The 18,286-nt window shown below is 44.9% G+C and overlaps 1 long non-coding RNA gene across 2 annotated transcripts; it reads right to left on the reverse strand.

Moving 5' to 3' along the window:
• Positions 1 to 238: 238 nt before the first annotated feature.
• LOC116575876 lies at positions 239 to 14,215 on the reverse strand. 2 transcript variants are annotated; one of them, XR_004279988.1, is made up of 3 exons: positions 13,855 to 14,215; positions 9,313 to 9,485; positions 239 to 765 (listed from the first exon to the last, which is right to left on the reverse strand). It is a non-coding gene; the product is annotated as an uncharacterized LOC116575876 (long non-coding RNA). The 2 variants fall into 2 exon arrangements; XR_004279989.1 differs by lacking the exon at positions 13,855 to 14,215 and adding an exon at positions 9,590 to 9,735.
• Positions 14,216 to 18,286: the final 4,071 nt, after the last annotated feature.

Consider the following 18,286-nt stretch of genomic DNA (forward strand, 5'->3'; position numbering starts at 1 on the left):
AGAACTGTCCCTCTGTGATCATCACCCGCCGTCTGAATACCAGCTCCAGTCCTGTCCCTGCCCCCCAGCCTCGCCTCAGCCCCAAGGGTGACCCATCTGGGATCTTTTTTTTTTTTTTTTTTAGATTTTATGTATTCCACAGAGAGAGTGAGAGTGCACGAGCAGGAGGGACGCAGCAGAGGGAGAGGGAGAAGCAGGCTTCCTGCTGAGCAGGGAGCCCAGTGTGGGACTCGATCCCAGGAGCCTGGGATCATGACCTGAGCCCAAGGCAGACACCTAACCACCTGAGCCACCAGGCACGCCACCACCTGTGATCTTTTCACCCTTCGGCTTTTTTCTGCCCTCTCATCCCTCCTCCTTGACTTACTTCTCTCGGTCCCCGCTCTAAAGCTCCAAGTCATGACTCAAGCACGAGAAGTTTCTTTTTCTCACCTATTGACTCATTGTTAACACCCACCCGAGTGATTCCAATGCGAAGTTCATCTAGGCTTCTTGCCCGGCCCCCCCTCAATGTCCTCTGGGCAATACAGCTGCTTAGACATTTTGGGTCAGCTCCTCTGCCTCTTCATCCAAGGGACCGTCCCTTCAAGTTTTCCTCGTCCTCAAATATTCTGCCATCTCTCCCTCTTCAGTCCCAACAGATGATTTCCCCTCCTGCTTTTCCAGAAGGGTCAACTCTCCCGGCGTCTCTGTGTTGCTGTTCAAAGTGAGTTCCTTCATCAATGAGTGAGCAACCATGTCAGGGTTATTAACACTCAGTATTGCCTCGGGTACGAGGGAAAAAAAAAAAAATTAAAAACAAAAGACTTTTCGGTAAGAGGATACAATAGTATGGCCTTTTTTTTTTTTTTCGAGAGGGCAAACTGGAAATTACTATCAAAACTGGAAATTAGTCTCAAAACTGAAAATGCACACGCCCTTTGACCCAGTGATTTGCCTTCCCTCCTAAGTGTTTAAGAAAAAAACAAGAGCGCAAAGATGTGTGTACGAAGATGTTTACTGTGGTTTTGATGTGGTAGCAATCTTGAGGTAGGTGTGAATGTTTCTCTTTTGGCCCCATGACCAAATAAATGATGCTATAGGAAAGAGGGATCTTTCTGCAGCTGTCACAAAGCAGGAGGAAGAATCCACGCCCAGCAGCATGGAAAGATATCCACAATACACAACAAAATGAAAAAATCGAGTTGGAGAAGGAGAGTCATGGGGGGAGCCCACTTGCTTGTACATGCACAGACAGAGAAACTCAGAACGGTAAAGAGATCCCCTTTCTATGCTCGAATGCAGAGAGGGTGATAGAACGAAGGCAGGCGTTTCGGGGGTGGTTGACCTCTGCTTGATACACACCTGTAATTTGGATTTTGTGATTATGAGGCCATTACTTGCATAATTCAATGATCAAAGAGGAAATAAAATCGCAGCCCGTACAAACACAGTCTGTGCCACATCTGCCATTGTCTTAGCGCTCATCACAACCACGGCACCCTCCTTCAAAGGCCCAGGTCTCTTTCCTCTTCCCTTTCAGTCAGCAATCTCAGGTCAGAAATTTCAGGTCACCAAGAGCCCCCGGTAGAGATCGCCTAAAGGAACATGCCCTTTCTTTTTTATTCTTCGCTCCAAACGTTGTTGCTAATGTTTAGATGTTTTCACTTTGGTTGGTGCCCTCTGCTGTGAGCTTTCTCCCCTGCTCTCCAGATGGTCCCCGGAACAGCCCTAGGGTCTCCCACACGGGAGGGGAGGAGGGTGGAACCCAAGGGAGGACTCCACTGGCCCTGGGCTGATTGTTGCCTAACCTTGTTCGTGACCTCTCTGGGAAGGAATGTCAAATTTCTGTCTGATTTGAATTAGGTTCACTGAGCAGGTCCCATTCAGATATTTTATAGCAAAATTAAACAAGAAGTTGGCATATATCTCTGGATACAAAGATGTATCTTATGGTAATATTATAACCATTAGGGTCCTTTCCTTTTCTTTCTTTCTTTCTTTCTTTCTTTCTTTCTTTCTTTCTTTCTTCTTTGTTATTTTTAACTGCCTTATGGAGGGTATCTTTTATGGGAGGCGTGTATTTCAATTTTGGTGTGACTTACTTTGAGAGCAATGATGATCAATCAGGATTTATTACTGTCGGCCTTTTTCCAGAAACAGAAGACATACTTAGGTGTTGTAGGTCAAGTTTCACAGTGGCTACACAGAGAATTTAAGCTCTCATCCTATCTTCTAGAAACCCCTATACTTCTCCTGGCTTCACTGGTTCTTGGAGGATCTCCTGCCCAAAGCTAAGCAGGATCCTCTTCTCATGGCCCTGGCCCCTGGGTCTCTGAGGGAGACCCAGATCCATCAATGATCCCTTCACTTTTTTTTTTTTTTTTTTGTAAGCTCCTAGACCTTCATTCTCTTCCTCTCTCTTTGACCTTTCCACTGTTGAAAATCAGGCTTGCATCTCCTCCCTGTTAAAAACAAGCCCAAACAATGACAAACAACTGAAAACCCACCCTTTCCTTTATCAAACTTTATGTAGCGTCGGCTGCCCTAACTTGTTCCTTCAGGTTATTGCCGCGCTACAGGGGGGCCTCCCTGAGGACTGTGCGCGCCTCACCTGTCAATCACCCCTTGGTCTGGCTTTCCCCCTCTCCTCCCTCCTGACACAGACTTCCCACCAAACCCTCAAATGATCCTCTCCTTCCTTAGACGGAAGCCTCATCTGGCGGCTTTGAGACCTTCACCGTGAAACCATGTCCTCCTTGTTGACATGGCCGTTGGCTTGCTTGGCTCGCATGGTTGGTTCCTCTTCTGCTCACCTCTGACTAGCGGTGTCCCTTGGATCTCTGTCCTTTGGATCTCTGTCCTCATCAGCTTTGTCTGCCCACTGTACCCTCCCTGTGTATGTCATTCCACTCCTTCCCCGGGTTTCATCCGTCCTATCTGAGGATGACCATGAACCCTTCCCCGTCAGCCCCTGCTTGTCACTTGTGTCCTCAACTCATCGTTCCAGGAGCTGACAGCCTTCAAAGTGACGGGTGAATGACAGGACATACCTGCTTACATTTTTACCTCGTGCCATGGAGATAACTTTCTAATATCCCTACTATCTTTCCTATCCTTTGTTAAAGTCACCATCGCACGCTGTATTTTGTAAACTCTACCTGTATGCTATATATATACACCATAGAAGTAAAAATATATATATTTTTAAGTCACCTCAATGAAAAAGAAATCCAGATCTGGAGAGAACAAGGATACCGACACTACTTCTTCGAAAGAGCCTTTGTTTAGATCCAAAGGAAAAGCCAAGGGAACTTCGTTAAATCGCTATTTTATCTCACCATCAGAAGGGTGAGTCAGTCTTTATTCAAAAGGCAAAGAGAGTTCTTGTAATGATATCATTAAAAAAAAAATTCTAAGAATTGTTGATTTGAGCCTTGAGGTCGAATATGGTTTTCTATGGGATGTTTACTACAGACACCGATGTTTGTTCACTCCGAGTTGTAAACTGTGGTTTTCAGATGAGGTTGATTGACTTCGTCATCCCTGAGATGAACCCACCAACTACGAACTATGAGCTGCCAGAGCGCTCTCTGAGAATCAGGGACACAGGTGGGAATCCTGCTCCTCGTAGAGATTATTTGCAGGGACAAATAAACTGTGCTCTAACAGAAAGCCAAACTGAAAGACAACACGCAGACTCTTGCCTCTTGGGACTGATTCAACATGCAGGGCAGAAATGAGAACTGATCTCTTCCTGTGCTATTTTTCTACATTTTTATTTAGATGCTGGTTAGTTAACATACAGTGTAATATTAGTTTCAGATGTCTTCCTGTATTTTAGAAGAATATGCTGTGCAGGAAGAATTTTTAATTTTTTGATTAACCTGCAAGTCGGGTCTATTTTTTTTTTACTCCAGTCACACCCAGCAGAAGGACGTGTGACTCAGGTCCCCGGTTTAGGCGAATACTTTCATCTCGCGCTGACAAAAGACACCGAGAGGCTGAGTTCTCCTTCCCAAGTGGCAACACTGGTAATGAATGGATGAATGTGGTTCTTTCAAAGAACATTACGTGGGATACTGATTAAGTAGTGTGCAGGACTGAAATAAAATTCACTTCCTTTTTGAGAAATAAGAATGTGTGAAAGAATGAAATCTTGCCATTTGCAATGACAAGGGTGGGGGTAGAGAGAATAACCCTAAGGGAAGAAGAGCAAACAGCATATGATTTCACTCCTATGTGGAATTTAAGAAGCGAAGCAGATGAACGTGGCTGGGGGTTGGCAAATCATAACGCAGATTCTTTCCCATGGGGAACAAACTCAGGGTTGCTGGTGGGGGATGGGCTATAGGGGTGATGGGCATTCAAGAGGACGCTGGTTGTGCTGAGCCCTGGGGTGTTGTAAGAAAGTGATGAATCACAAAATTCCGCACCTGAGGCTAATATTAGCCTGTATGTTACCTAAGTGGAATTGAAATAAACTCTTGAAAAAAAGAAAAGAATTTGGGAAACCTGACATGGAATGACATACGAATTGTGTGTTAATCACAGAATATGGTGCCAAGAGTCTCCAAGGATCAGGGCACGATGAACAGACACTCTTATTTTAGAACGAGAAAATAAAGATTCAGTGTAGATTTTAAAATTTGCACCTACGAGTAAGAATTTGTTTGAGAAATTACACCAAGAATGAAAGATAAGTGTGTGTCTGTGTGTGTATGCGTGTGTGTGTGTGCATATATATGTGTGTGTCTCTATAGATGTGTGTACGTGTTGTGTATGAATGTGTGTGTGACTGTGTGGGTGTGAGTGTATGGGTGTGTATGCTTCTGCACTGTGTGTACGTGTCATATATGAATGTGTAGGGGGTGTGTCTACATGTGTATGAGTGTGTGTGTTGTGTATGGATGTGTGTGTGTGTTGCATATAGGTGTTTGTATGCATGCATATGTGAACATGTGTGTATGCTATGCATGAATGTATTGGAGTGTGTGTGTGTGTTAGGGGGGAAGAACAGAAGGGAAAAGGAAAGGACTTTGGAACCCTAAAATAAATCAGATGGTGGATGAGAATTTATCAGAATCTTATCTTAATACCTGCCTTTTGTAGGTGAGGAACATAGTTGCGTTAGTGATCGTAAATAATCTACTTTTCTGGTTGTAGAGCTGTGGAGTTCTCTTTGGTAGGCAAAGGTTTTCTGTGTCTCGGATTAATCTTTTATTATTTTAGATTTTGGCAACATCCCCAGGCCAGGCTCCAGTTCTGTAAAAAAACCACTCTGCAACATTCAAAGCAAGTGGAACACATGAGCAATTTTGGAAAAGGACCGCAAAGGCCAGACACAACTCCCGGGGTGCAAGGGGGGTCTTTGGGGTGCAGGGAAGCCTGAGCTTTCATCTGTTCTCATAAATGCCGTTTCTCTGTTCGTCTCTCCTTCGGGTGGATTTCTTCCGGATCTTTTACCGGGGATAATTTTTAGAGAGAAACGTAACTCTCTTTAGCACGGGGTCCAAGCACACTGGCCTCGCAGGAGGGTACCAAGGCTGGAGAGGCCGACACCCCTTCTGGGAAACCAGAGAGTCCAAGGGGAACATTTATTCCAAACCACTTAATCTCAGTACAGATACCACTTGTGGGTAATACAGTTATTTTGAAAGAATGCAAAGAAGCAAAAAGGAAAAAAAAAAAAAAAAACCTTTATAGAGCAAACCTTCAGAGGGCAAAAGTTCAAGGGAGGATTTATTTTTAATGTTAAAAGGGAAGACAGATCATGAGTGAATTCGAGAGCACTGGTAAAAATGCGAAAGCTCAGAAAGCCCAGAAGGGCCATTTGGTTTGCTAAGTGTTTGTTTCTTCCGGGGCAATAAGCTAGTCAAACAGATTTGCTTGATTCCTAAAAGGTTTTTCCAACTGACTGCCAGTCTCAGATAAAAACCATATACTACAGGTTCAGGAGTGTGTGTGTGTGTGTGTGTGTGTGTGTGTGTGTGTGTGTGTGTGATGCCCGTTTCTTTGTAGATACAAGGAACAGAATCACAGATGAGTAAGACCCTGGGTGGGACCATAATGCAACATGATCGGCATTGTATGACAAGCTAAAGCAAATAGCCGATTTGAGGTCTTCTACTTTCTTAGGTTTCCCTGATTATCCCTCTCCGTGTAATTACTGGAGGGATTTACTCACCCCCTACCTAAGGAAGACAGAAGTGGAAAGCTGCGAGGGACATTCATATCATTTATTATGAACCTGTCTTGAGGACAGCAGAGGTTTAGCCCAAGGAACCAAGCCACTGACAAAGCATTTTATTCCCCACTGGTTATTATGATCATCGTTGTTTTGTGAAGCTCATTTTTCACGGGAATATAAAATTACATATGACCAGCTATGGACTTTTGGATGCCAAGTTCATTCGTCTGTTCATCAAATGTATATTGAAACCCTGTATGTATGTCAGGCACACCTTAAGGCTCTGGGGTCACAATAGTAGGGAAAACAGATACAGTTTCCACTCTGGGAGGTAAAGTGGGTCTTAACGTTGTGTGAATTGGTTCTAAGGCTTTACTCTTCCATTGGGGAAGCCTGCAGCTTAATTGAAGAATTAAAGTTCCTACTGGAAAGGCTAGGTATGTGAGCAACAGCCTGGGAGATGGTCTCAGCCTCTGCCGAAGGAGACCAAAGCATGGCTGTGCACAAGGTGAGGGTCTGGGATGCTTGATTTCTTTTCAGGTGAGTCTGCCCCCCAGAGAAGGGACCAGGAGTGACCCAGGACGAAAAGGCAGATTTGGGAGACCATGCTGGCCGTTGAGGAGAGAGGGTTCCACAATACACCCTCCTCAACAGTTATTTTAACAAAAACAATAACAACAACGCTTGGTCCCCCCCTCCTCATTGTTTCTTTTTCAAACCGTGGTGGGGAAACCATGACTTGGTGAGGGTGGGCTCTGATCCTCTTGTTTCTACCATCTGCTAGATCAGAAAGGAAGACCCTAGACCGGGTGCAAGTAAGAAAAAAATTTTAGTGGTTATTGTGGCTTGGAAGCATCTGTAAGTACGGGTCAGTCTACTAGCTCTTGAATTTGAGTGTCTCTAAGTGAATTTAACAGGTATAAGCTTGCAACCCTCCTTCAAGCACACATTTGGAACTCTCCCATATCTTAAAAAGGAGGAGAAAACATATATGTGAGTAAAAATGATAACAGTAATTTATTAGGTTATCTTACCACTATTCTCTTAGAAAGTAGCGCTTCCTCTTTCCAGAATATGTGAAGGTTATATTTGGAATATGTGAAGATTATATTTGGAACTACCCTTGTTTTGAAACTTAGTCAGGGCTGGGTTGGGTTCTGATAAGAATAGTCTTATCACAGGAGCCAAGAATAGTTCAATAAAAACACACTTGGTGAATATATGAAAATTCATGAGTCTGTAATGATTCTCAGAAGAAAGTCAGCAGAAACTCATTTGAGGAAACTAGCACCGACTCCTTATTTGGACACTATGTGATTAAAGGGGAAATACATTTAATGTCTTTCCAGTAGGAACTTTATGTCAGGGTAACCTAATAGCTCTCATTGACAAGACACAACTATTTTACAGAAGGATGCCAACTAGATGTAGAAGGATAGACTTAGAAAATCATAGTCCTGCCATTCCCATGAGAGTGTAGATCCAAGAAAAGACTATCAGCTTGTGTGAAGGACATGAGGAAGATAGTTGATGGGACCTGGGCATTTCTATGGATCCAAAGTAATATCACAATGATGAGGTTCGGGTCATTGTGAGAAAAAGATAATTGTACAATGGATGGCTCAGACTCCCATCACCCTAACCAGTGGTTGATCTAGGATCAGAAATGGTGGGACAACCAGAGAGTCCCTGTTCTCATGGTATCATGCATTTTGAGGTTACAGAATCCCCTGGGATGCAGTAAAGCCAAAAATATGTACCTGGGTCTAACCAACCTGTAAATGTAACATCTGTGAAATACAGAGGAGAGAGGAAGAAGCTAAATGACACCACAGGTTAAGCAAGTGGGGGTGGGGGTGGGGCTCTCTAGGCCGGCCCACTGACAGCAGTAAGAAGATTCCATGAAGAAAGAGGCTAATGTCTAGATCAAAGGACACTGAGGGCATATAGCAATCATGTGGAATGTGTGGTTGGGACTGGGTCTTGGTATGAACAAAAAAGGCTGTGAAAGACATTTAGGGGGACATTTGGGGAATTTGAATATATATCTGCTATTAGAATATGATTATTAATTTTAGGTGTGATCATGCTATTTTTTTGTTACTTAGGCCAGCATTACTAATTGATTAGAAATGCATTTTGAAATATTTAGGAAGTCATGTCATGACGTCTCTAATTTATTCTTTACACACATACTGTTTTATCCTACAAATACACAGACTTGGAACCAACCACTGAGACTGGCAAGTAATGTGTAATGATAAGTTGCTATTAAATAATGAGCAAAAAATGTTACAACATTTTCTAAAGATTGAAGTCTTTGAAGTGTAACATGAAAAAGACTAACATGAAAATTTATTCAAAATAATAAGGAATGCATAATCATGAGAAGACAAGCAAAAAAAAAATTCAAGACCTCATAACTAACTCAGTTTTTAGTACTGCCACAGGAACCTAATTCCCACAGGGTACAATTAAGACTTTTTTATAACTCGTATTCACTTAGTGCTCCTCAAATTCTTCATCTGCTAGTAAAAATTGATCAGTGGTAAGGGAATAGTTAGATAAATTACAGCATATGCCCTTGTCGGAAATATTGTGAAGTCATTAACAATTAATTTAAATTAATTTAATTTAAATTAATTAATTAATTAATTAATGCTTGGAATTCTATTTAATAACATGAACATATTCTTACCATACAATGAGAAGTGGAAGAGATACAACTCTCTTACCAGTCACGATTTTATGTAAGTGTACATGATTTAGCCCCACATTATTGCTGAAAGAGGATAAAGAGGGAGCATTTCATGTTGCCCTTACACCATCGTGACTGTTGCAGGAAAATAAGAGGAAAAAAACCCCACAGAGGAGACGGTAAAAAAAGCCTATCGCGCTTACCAGGCATGGATTACCCTGTTGTCTATTTCAAGCAAGAGCGAGGTGTCTCACCACATGGGGCAGATGTGGTAAATTTGCTGTCATGAGAAAAAGAACCCCCTCCTTTTACTCATCTCCAAAACTGAAAGTTGAAGAGTTGAAGCCCTTTTGCCCTTCAGAACAACTAAACTCAAGAGAGCCTCCTTGCTGCCAGGCACAGGACCAGATGGCTGACTGGAGAAGACGATTCTGCCCCGACAAACCTGGGAGAAGCAGGCCCATCACATGTGGCAGAGCTGTTGAAACATATGGTCCACCATTGCATTGTTCTGGAACATTCTCTCACTCTCCAGAGGGATGGCGGATCCTGTGGTGCTGCCAGGAGATAGGGATCAACCGTGAGAAATGGACTCCATCCTCATGGGTGGTCTTCCCTCTGTTCGGAGAAGAAACAGTGTCAAGTTCATTGACAATGTTGAGGAGACCCACCTTGTTCATGGGAGGGGAAATAAAAGTCTAACTATGTCAAACAGCCCCTACCAATCCCGATTATGGAGGTAAGATTCTCCGCAGGAATTTGCAAGGTTGAGGTAAAGCTTCGTGCACTGGCGAGGAGAGATCCCTGGGCTTCCCTGTGTGTCGCTCGGGTGAAGCCAGAGCCAGAAGGGCAGACCTCACTGAATCTCGCTTACACACCCACACCTACAAAGAAAAGCCTCTGGATGAATGCACACCAAAATTTTAATAATAAATATGTATGAGGAACTAGGAAAGGAATGGAAGAAAAGAGAACTTGACCTTCTCTTACTCTCTAGATTTCTGAATTAAAATATTTTTTTTCTTTCTGTAACTGCCAGTATTTACTGATTTCTTGTGTACTTTTTAAAAAATAAGCAAAGATGAACTCACATGCCCCTGGTAAAAATATAAAAATGGTACAGTCCCTTGAAAACGGTTTGGCAGTTCCCCAAAAATGAACCATAGAGTTACCATGTGACCCAGCCATGCTGCTCTGAGGTGTTTACCCGAGAGAAAAAGAAATCTATGTCGGCAGAAAGACACGCATGTGTATAGAAGCCCATTCGTCATGGAAAATGGAAGCCACCAAAATGTCCCCCAGCTGCTGAATGGATTAGCAGATGCGTATGACGTGTGACTGAACGTTGTCCAACGACTGACACACACAGCAGTTTGGATGGATCTCACGATCACGACCCTCAGTCAAAGAAGCCAGATGAAAAAGAGTCCATGTCATGGATTTCAACGGATAGAAGATTCTAGAAATGCAAACCAGACTCTGGTGACAGAAAGCAGATGAGTGGTTGAATGGGGAGACGAAGGGGGTGAGGAGTGGAAGTCATTCCAAAGGAGCCCAAGGAAAGTGCTGGACACGCTCGCACCCTGCACTGGGCTGATGCGCTCACTGGTGTAGCTACGCCAACATTTACCCAACTACACACTTTAAACAGGTATGGTCAATTATGTGCCAATGATATCAATGAATCTGTAAAAAAAAAAAAAAGTCATGCATGTTTAACATAGAAAATTTGGAAATAACCTAAGAATGAAAAAGAAAAAGAAATAGCACCTTTACTCCCTTGAGAAGACTACAGCTGACAGGTGGGGCTTTTCCATACCTACTGGACTGTGAGCCCCAGGAGGACAAGTCCACGTGAATGAGCAGCTGTATTCCCAGCACTATGCTGGAGGAGCGAGTGTTCCAAAACTATTTTGAATAAATAAGTGAATGAGAAAATAATCTACTCTATTGCATATGATTTCCTTAGAACTTTTTTTTATTTAAAGAGTTTATTTATTTATTTCACAGAAAGAGAGAGAGAGAGACAGTGAGAGAGGGAATACAAGCAGGGGGAGTGGGAGAGGGAGAGGGAGAAGCAGGCTTCCTGCTGAGCAGGGAGCCCGATGCGGGGCTTGATCTCAGGACCCTGGGATCATGACCTGAGCTGAAGGCAGATGCTTAAATGACTGAGCCACCCAGGTTCCCCTCCTTAGAACTTTTTCATGTCACTGAACATGCTTTGAATATATATTTGTGACTCTACACCCTTCCCCTGTCTGGATATATATTAAGTTTGATTTTGGACTTGGGTCGTTTACCAGGTTTCAATGTCACCAGTTGCATGCTGTGATATTCTACTCTGTGGGCACCTGCTTGGGTGTGTCATGGAAGGTTCGTCTCTATGGCAGCCAATTCCCAAACCACGAATGGACCCGAGGAAGCTGTCTAAAGGCTTAATTTTACACGGCCCAGATAAAAATTAAGACAGTTACAGTTCCCGTCTTTTAAATTCATTTGTTGAGAATCATCTCTTTCCCTCAGTTTCCTCTTCTGTAAAATGGAAGTATAATAGTCTCTACCTCTTGTGCATTAAAGGCGAGGGTGCAAAGCCGGCAAAGCCAGTAAGTGCCAGAACTTACGGGTCATTCTTGTTTCAGAATTGTCCGTGGTCCCCTCTTGGCTCCTTCAGTTCAAATTCTTTATCTTTATCTTAGATGGGATCTGCCCATCTAAGAGCATCTGTCAGCCTGGCTTGAATAATCTTTGGGGTAAGTTTTTTTGTTTCCCTTTAGACCACCTTAGAATACTCATTTTAGCCAAAGATAAACACTGGCCCCAGTGGGATTCCAAATTCTAGAAAGTTCTGGTGATCAGCAGCGAAGCAATTTTCTTTCTCCAGTGGAATCCCCCAGCTTTCTGCTGAATTTCATGGGTAGGTGATTCTTAGTTGAAACCAGTAGCTTCGCAGAGTCATGGTAGCAAACCGTAAATCATTCTGGGTTTCTCAAGCTCTGTAAAACTTAGAAAACCAGGTGACTCTTGACAGAGCTGTTTTTATTTATTTATTTGTTTGCTTGTTTGTTTATTTATTTGATAGAGAGAGGGAGATCCCAAGTAGGCAGAGAGGCAGGTAGAGAGAGAGGAGGAAGCAGGCTCCCTGCTGAGGAGAGCCCAATGTGGGGCTCCATCCCAGGACCCTGAGATCATGACCTGAGCTGAAGGCAGAGGCTTAACCCACTGAGCCACTCAGGTGCCCCCTGACAGAGCTATTGGATTGAAGAGCTTTGGAGTGGATTTTTGTGTCAGCCTCTGGTTCCAGATCCCCAGCGTTGAGCAGAAATCTTTAGTGAGCTAAACACACACATGCAGATAAGATTCTTATTCCTTTAGATAAACTCGAGAAGAGGAATATGTAAATACATGTTGACTTAGAATATCTGCAAACATATTTTCATTTAAACAATCACCTCCCATTTTATAGCTCAAGACACTGAAGCTTAAGGAAACCGAGTGACGTGTTCAAACTGCCCTTATTAAGTGTCGACAGGGAGGAAATCCAGCCCTCTCTGAATCCAAAGTAAGTATGTGGTTTACATCATATAAAGTAGCAATAGTCAACATTTTCCTCACACACCACAGTTTGCAAAACCCTTTAGGGACCTTGACTGTTTGGGTCCTGACAGCTATGCCCTGCCAGGCGGCTGCTATGATGCTGGGCTTCTCTCTACGTGTCCCGAAATTAGAAACAAGACCATTCTCTGACTTCGTGCTACTTAAAGTGTGGTCCTCGCCCAGCAGCACAGACGTCATCCGTAAGCTGGTTAGAAATGCAGACGCTCAGGCTCCATCCAGAATCTGTATTTTAACAAGCTCCCCAGGGGACTTGTGGGCACATTACAGTTTGAAAAACCCTCTCCGGTGAGCCAGCGAAGGTCTGCATCCTGAATCTGTCTGGCCAGAGCAGAGACACACAGAGTCATTGAGACAGAGGGTCCCCCCAGGCCGGCAGGTCTGGTGGGACACCGGTTGAAACGCTCCAGAAAACATGTGTGTGTTGAATCGGGTCGGTCAGGTAGGGAGGACTAGAAAGGGATGTCACAGAAGTGACCGCTGGCAGGCCAAACCAGCAGTGCTCGTGGATGGAGGCTTCTAGCTGATGGTCAGGGGCAAGGCCAGTCCTGCCGTTCGAGGCACGCACCGGGCATCCAAGCCTGTTGATACTGCACTTCTGCCATGCATACGTTGGGACCATAGGATAGGGGGGACTCGAATTCATTTTCATGGCTCAAGCTTCATGAAGACCTTCCTGGAAGAAGGGTAAAGAAGATGCGATGTGTGCCTGATACCAGCCGAAAGCTCCTCTTTGCTTACAAATCGCATTGCCTTACGCTTTTGTGTCTCTCTTGGAGGAATTCGTCCACGTCTCAAGTGACGCAGGAGGGGTTGGATGTCACCCCGTGCCCACGAGTTCTCGCCTCCCCTGCCTGGGATGGAACACAGCTGCGAGATGGAGCCTCCTCCCCGTGCTTCACCTCTCATTTTTAAAAAAGATTTTATTTATTTATTTGACAGACAGAGAGCACAAGTAGGCAGAGAGAGGGAGGAAGCAGGCTCCCCGCTGAGCAGAGAGCCCGATGCAGGGACTCGATCCCAGGACCCTGGGATCATGACCTGAGCCGAAGGCAGAGGCTTTAACCCGCTGAGCCACACAGCGCCCCTTCAGCTCCCATTTTTAAGGGAACGTGGCCAACTCTGAGCTTGGGATTGTTCATTCATGAGACCCTCCTCTGTGGAAGGGGGTGGGAAGCCTTGTGGGTCATGTCTGGGGATGTCTTGGCCACAGTCCTGGTAGGAAATGAAGGTCCCAAGAAGGCTTTGATGGGTCTCTCTTTGGTGCCCTAACATCCCCATCTCATTGAAATCAAAGGAATTCAGATATGACAGAGAGGAGAGGTCATCCCGAAGTCCGATAGAACGCAAGCTGACATTTAGATCACCTTCTTACCTCTTGTCTAAAACCATTTCCTCCAGACTTCTCATTTGGCTTCCCCAGTGGGGCCGCCAGCGGAGAGTACTTACGCCAACCGACATACTCAAGACACTCGGTTTTACATCTTCCTCCAAATTTTCACGTCTTTCCATGAGCCTCACTGAATGGGACATACATTAGAAAGTTATAATGAAGATCTTCCAGAAGCTACTTCTGCCAGACCAGCCTCCACCTAGGACTCCCGCTATCGCCCTGGTGCCCGTTCCGCTGCTCAGGCTGGTGTGAGGAATGGGCATGTAACAGAGATGCTCGTGAGGCCACATGGGGAGCCATGTGGTTTGGGGTCAGGAAACCAGGTGCCTGCTGTCAGGCTACACCCACAAACTTAGGCACCACTACCAAGTCAGGTGCTTCTTGATTCTGGCTGCTCAGAAATTATGAGCCGACAGTCAGGTGGCACGGAAATCTGTCAACAAAGTTATCAGCTAATCAGAAAAATGTGCTTGGATGTGGTTTTAGACATCCTGAAAGTTAGCCCAATGTGGCATAGGGTGGAAATTGCTATGCCCAGGATGAGTGATGGGGGATGTGTGTGTGCATGTGTGTGCATTTGTGGTTGAACACAGAGAGCCTACCTTTGTTCTTAACAATCACATGAACGATGAGAGATTTCGACAAATGGGATGATTTTGTAATAACTTTCTACAGGGAACTAATCATATATTTGCACAAATTCAAAGCGTACATTTTTTTAAATAAAGATTTTATTTATTTATTTGACAGACAGAGATCACAAGTAGGCAGAGAGGCAGGCAGAGAGAGGAAGGGAAGCAGGTTCCCTGCTGAGCAGAGAGCCCAATGAGGGGCTTGATCCCAGGACCTGAGCCGAAGGCAGAGGCTTAACCCACTTAGCCACCCAGGCGCCCCCAAAGCGTACATTTAAGACAACTTTTTGTGCTCTTCAACAGATAGAAACACTTATCAGAATCTAAAATGTTTAGGGGTGCCTGGGTGGCTCAGTGGGTTGGGGCCTCTGCCTTCGGCTCGGGTCATGGTCCCGGAGTCCTGGGATCGAGCCCCGCGTCGGGCTCTCTGCTCAGCGGGGAGCCTGCTTCCCTTCCTCTCTCTCTGCCTGCCTCTCTGCCTACTTGTGATCTCTCTCTCTGTCAAATAAATAAATGAAATCTTTAAAAAAAAAGAATCTAAAATGTTTAATATTAATTATTTAACTATGTGATTTAGTCCCAAATATACTCTCCTAGTAAAATATTCAGTGGCTATAGACAAAGCGAATTTCTCCCTTGACCACCTCCCACCACCCCCTAATTCCTTTTCGGAGGTAAGCAGTGTAGTCATTTGGGAATGAAGGTTCTCTCTCTGCGATGATAAACACATACATGCTCTTAGAAAAATTGTCATTTCAGTGTTTTGTTTTGTTTCCAACAGAAACACCATTATATTGAACATGTCGTCTAGAATTTTTTCTGTTCATTCAGAAACACACCCTGGAGATCTCTCCCTGTGAATACATAGAGATACACCTTGTTCTTTTTTTTTTTTTTTTTTTTTTAAGATTTTGTTTATTTGACACACACACACACACACAGAGCGAGCGCTAGAGCATGGGGAGCCGCAGGCAGAGGGAGAAGCAGGCTCCCGATGAGCAGGGAGCCTGATGTGGGACTTTATCCTAGGACCCTGGGATCATGACCTGAGCCAAAGGCAGACGCTTAACGGACTGAGCCACCCAGGGGCCCTGACCTCATTCTTTTTAACTGTTGCATCGTATTCCATAGAATGACTATACCAGCCTTTGCAAAATCATTATCTTATTAATGGACATGGAGAATGTTTTCTGTTTGCACCAACACAAGTGCCTCTGTTGCAATACCCTCTCGATAGCACGCATGAGTATTCTCTAAAGCAGACAGTGGTGTGGGATGGCTGAGACACAGGGATTCGAGCTTCGTACGTTAACACACCCTCCCCTGATCCGCTGCCATGGCTGAACCAGGTCCCACACCCTCGGGAGCACAAGAGCCGAGCTCCCCTCCCCCGTGCTCAATATTAAACTTACGGAGATTTGCCTTTTGCAGACTGAAAATACTGCTGTTTCACGTGCCTTTCCCTGATGATGAGTTAGAGAGAGCTTCCTTGCTAGATGTTTTGCTTCTCTCTTTGGGAAAGGACTCTGCACATGTTGGCAAGTTTTAAAAATTGGGGTTGTTTGTCATTTTCTTTGGGGTTTGTAGGAGCAATGTTCTTCTTTGGAGAGATATTGCAAGAAGCAAGTAGTGACAGACAGTTTTTCTCTCTTTCAGAAAGTCATAAAAGCATCTGCTTGCAGAGAAACAGAGGGAAAAAAAAAAAGCCTGTGGTGTGTGTCTTCGTCTGTGTGTTTTTTTTTTCCATAGCGTGACTTCAACACCCACACACATTTTAGTTAAAACGGAGTGAAGCCCCCAAAGATTGCAACGGCAAAGATGAAAGACAAAGAAAAATAAGGCTGTTCTACTAGACGCTTAATAACAACAAGGGCAATTTTCAGCCAACAGGTGAAATGTGGCTTTTTCGTGTTCCGCCCAAGGCTCGCTTTGCTATCCCAGGGCTGGCTCCTTGGGCTCCTTCCCGTAGAAAACTTTTTGCTACCGGTAGCTTAGGATCTGGGTTCATGCCCAGCAGTTGCCCACCTAAGGAAGTGACGTAAGTCTGTGGCCCCCAGCTGGGGTTATCTGAGAGGCTCATCACCCCTGGCAGTGACAGACACAGAGGAGCACCAGATGACAACGGGGAGTGGCAACCCGGGCTTCTTGACTTACCCTCAACCACAAGGGAACTTATCTCCACAAGGCATCTTCCTGGGTGAAAGCTTAAGTCTGGGGGCTTGAGAAAGCAGGGCACTTAGGGGGTGCAGAGGGGCTGAGGAGGAAGGGGGCAGGAGAGCCGTCGTCTCTGCAGTCGGTTCTGATGGGTGTGTGTGGTTGAGGCCCAGGAGCGGATTTAAAGATCATCTCCAAGGATGGGGGTGGTGTGGAGTAGGGTGCTGGGGATGAGGGCAGAATCCCTTCAGCCCTCTGTTTTATGTATCGTTCCAAAAGACTCTCATGGGGGGAGGCTCCAGCCATTTTTCAAAACAGGGTTGGGAGAGGTCATGCTTCCAGCCTTTGTGAAAGTGGTTAGCGAGATAAAAGGAAGCCCAGCCGAGGTGCGCAGCCAACATACCCAAGATGGAGCGCGGACAGCTTGGCAAGAGGCAGGACCCTGCTGGACAGCTCCCGGGAGCGCAGATGAGGGGACCCATCCCTACAGTTTCTGGTTCGGCAGGTGTGATGTACCCCCGCAGCATTAACAAATGTCTGGGTTCTCCTGCTCCCACTCTGGGGAACACACTTTGAAAACCACTGGGCTAGAGAGAAGTTGCCTGAGAAACCTTTGATCAGGGAGAAAACAGACGCCGAGAGGTATTTTACACGGTTGTGTCTGTGATCTCTCCTTCGGCTGATGCAGGGAGGGAAGTCAGAGGAGAAGGGTCGGACACAAATGCAACATGGCAAAGTCTGCAGATGGCAGATGACGGGCCACATCTGCCTGATGAGCTTTTAAAGGCAAGGGAGGCTCGAGTGCCCAGAGGTTACCTGCTGTGGGGCTGTGATGTCTTAGAAGGATCACCCTAGTCGAAACCGAGGGCCAGGGCCAGGATTAGACTAAGCTGGGATGGAGAATAAAACCTAAGTGAGAAAGAGACCACATCCCACCCAGGTATTTATTATTTTAACCATTAAAATCCTGTAAAGTTAAAGTAATAAATACTATGTATGTCGCCACATGAAGGTCAAGTCATTCTTTGAAGCCTGAAGACAAGAGACTCCTATTCCTGGTTCCTTTTTTCCTGGCTTCCATTCCTATTCCCCCAAACCAACATTTCTGTGCTTCCCAAACTTTATGGAGTGCACAGAGCCCAGAGTGGGGATCTTTAAAATGCCAGTTTTACTCTCTGGCTCTGGGGCAGGGCCTGAGATCCTACATTTCTAACCAATCCTCAGGTTATGCTGATGTTGGCCTGTGGGCCAGACTGTACTGGAAGGTTTTATTTTTTTTATTTTTTATTTTTTAAAGATTTTATTTATTTATTTGACAGAGAGATCACAAGTAGGCAGAGAGGCAGGCAGAGAGAGAGGGGGAGGAAGCAGGCTCCCTGTGGAGCAGAGAGCCCGATGCGGGGCTCAATCCCAGGACCCTGGGACCATGACCTGAGCCGAAGGCAGAGGCTTTAACCCACTGAGCCACCCAGGCACCCCTGTACTGGAAGGTTTTAAATCATTCTTTTAATTCTGTGTTCTGGTATAATCAATTTTAGACACTATTCATATGCTTCTTACTCTAATAGATGAGGATTTAAAGCCCTATTTATTTTTCCAACTTTATGTTATAGTCTTATTCAGTATTT

This window comes from Mustela erminea, chromosome 1 (assembly GCF_009829155.1).
Source record: "Mustela erminea isolate mMusErm1 chromosome 1, mMusErm1.Pri, whole genome shotgun sequence".
Classification (NCBI taxonomy): Eukaryota; Metazoa; Chordata; class Mammalia; order Carnivora; family Mustelidae; genus Mustela; species Mustela erminea.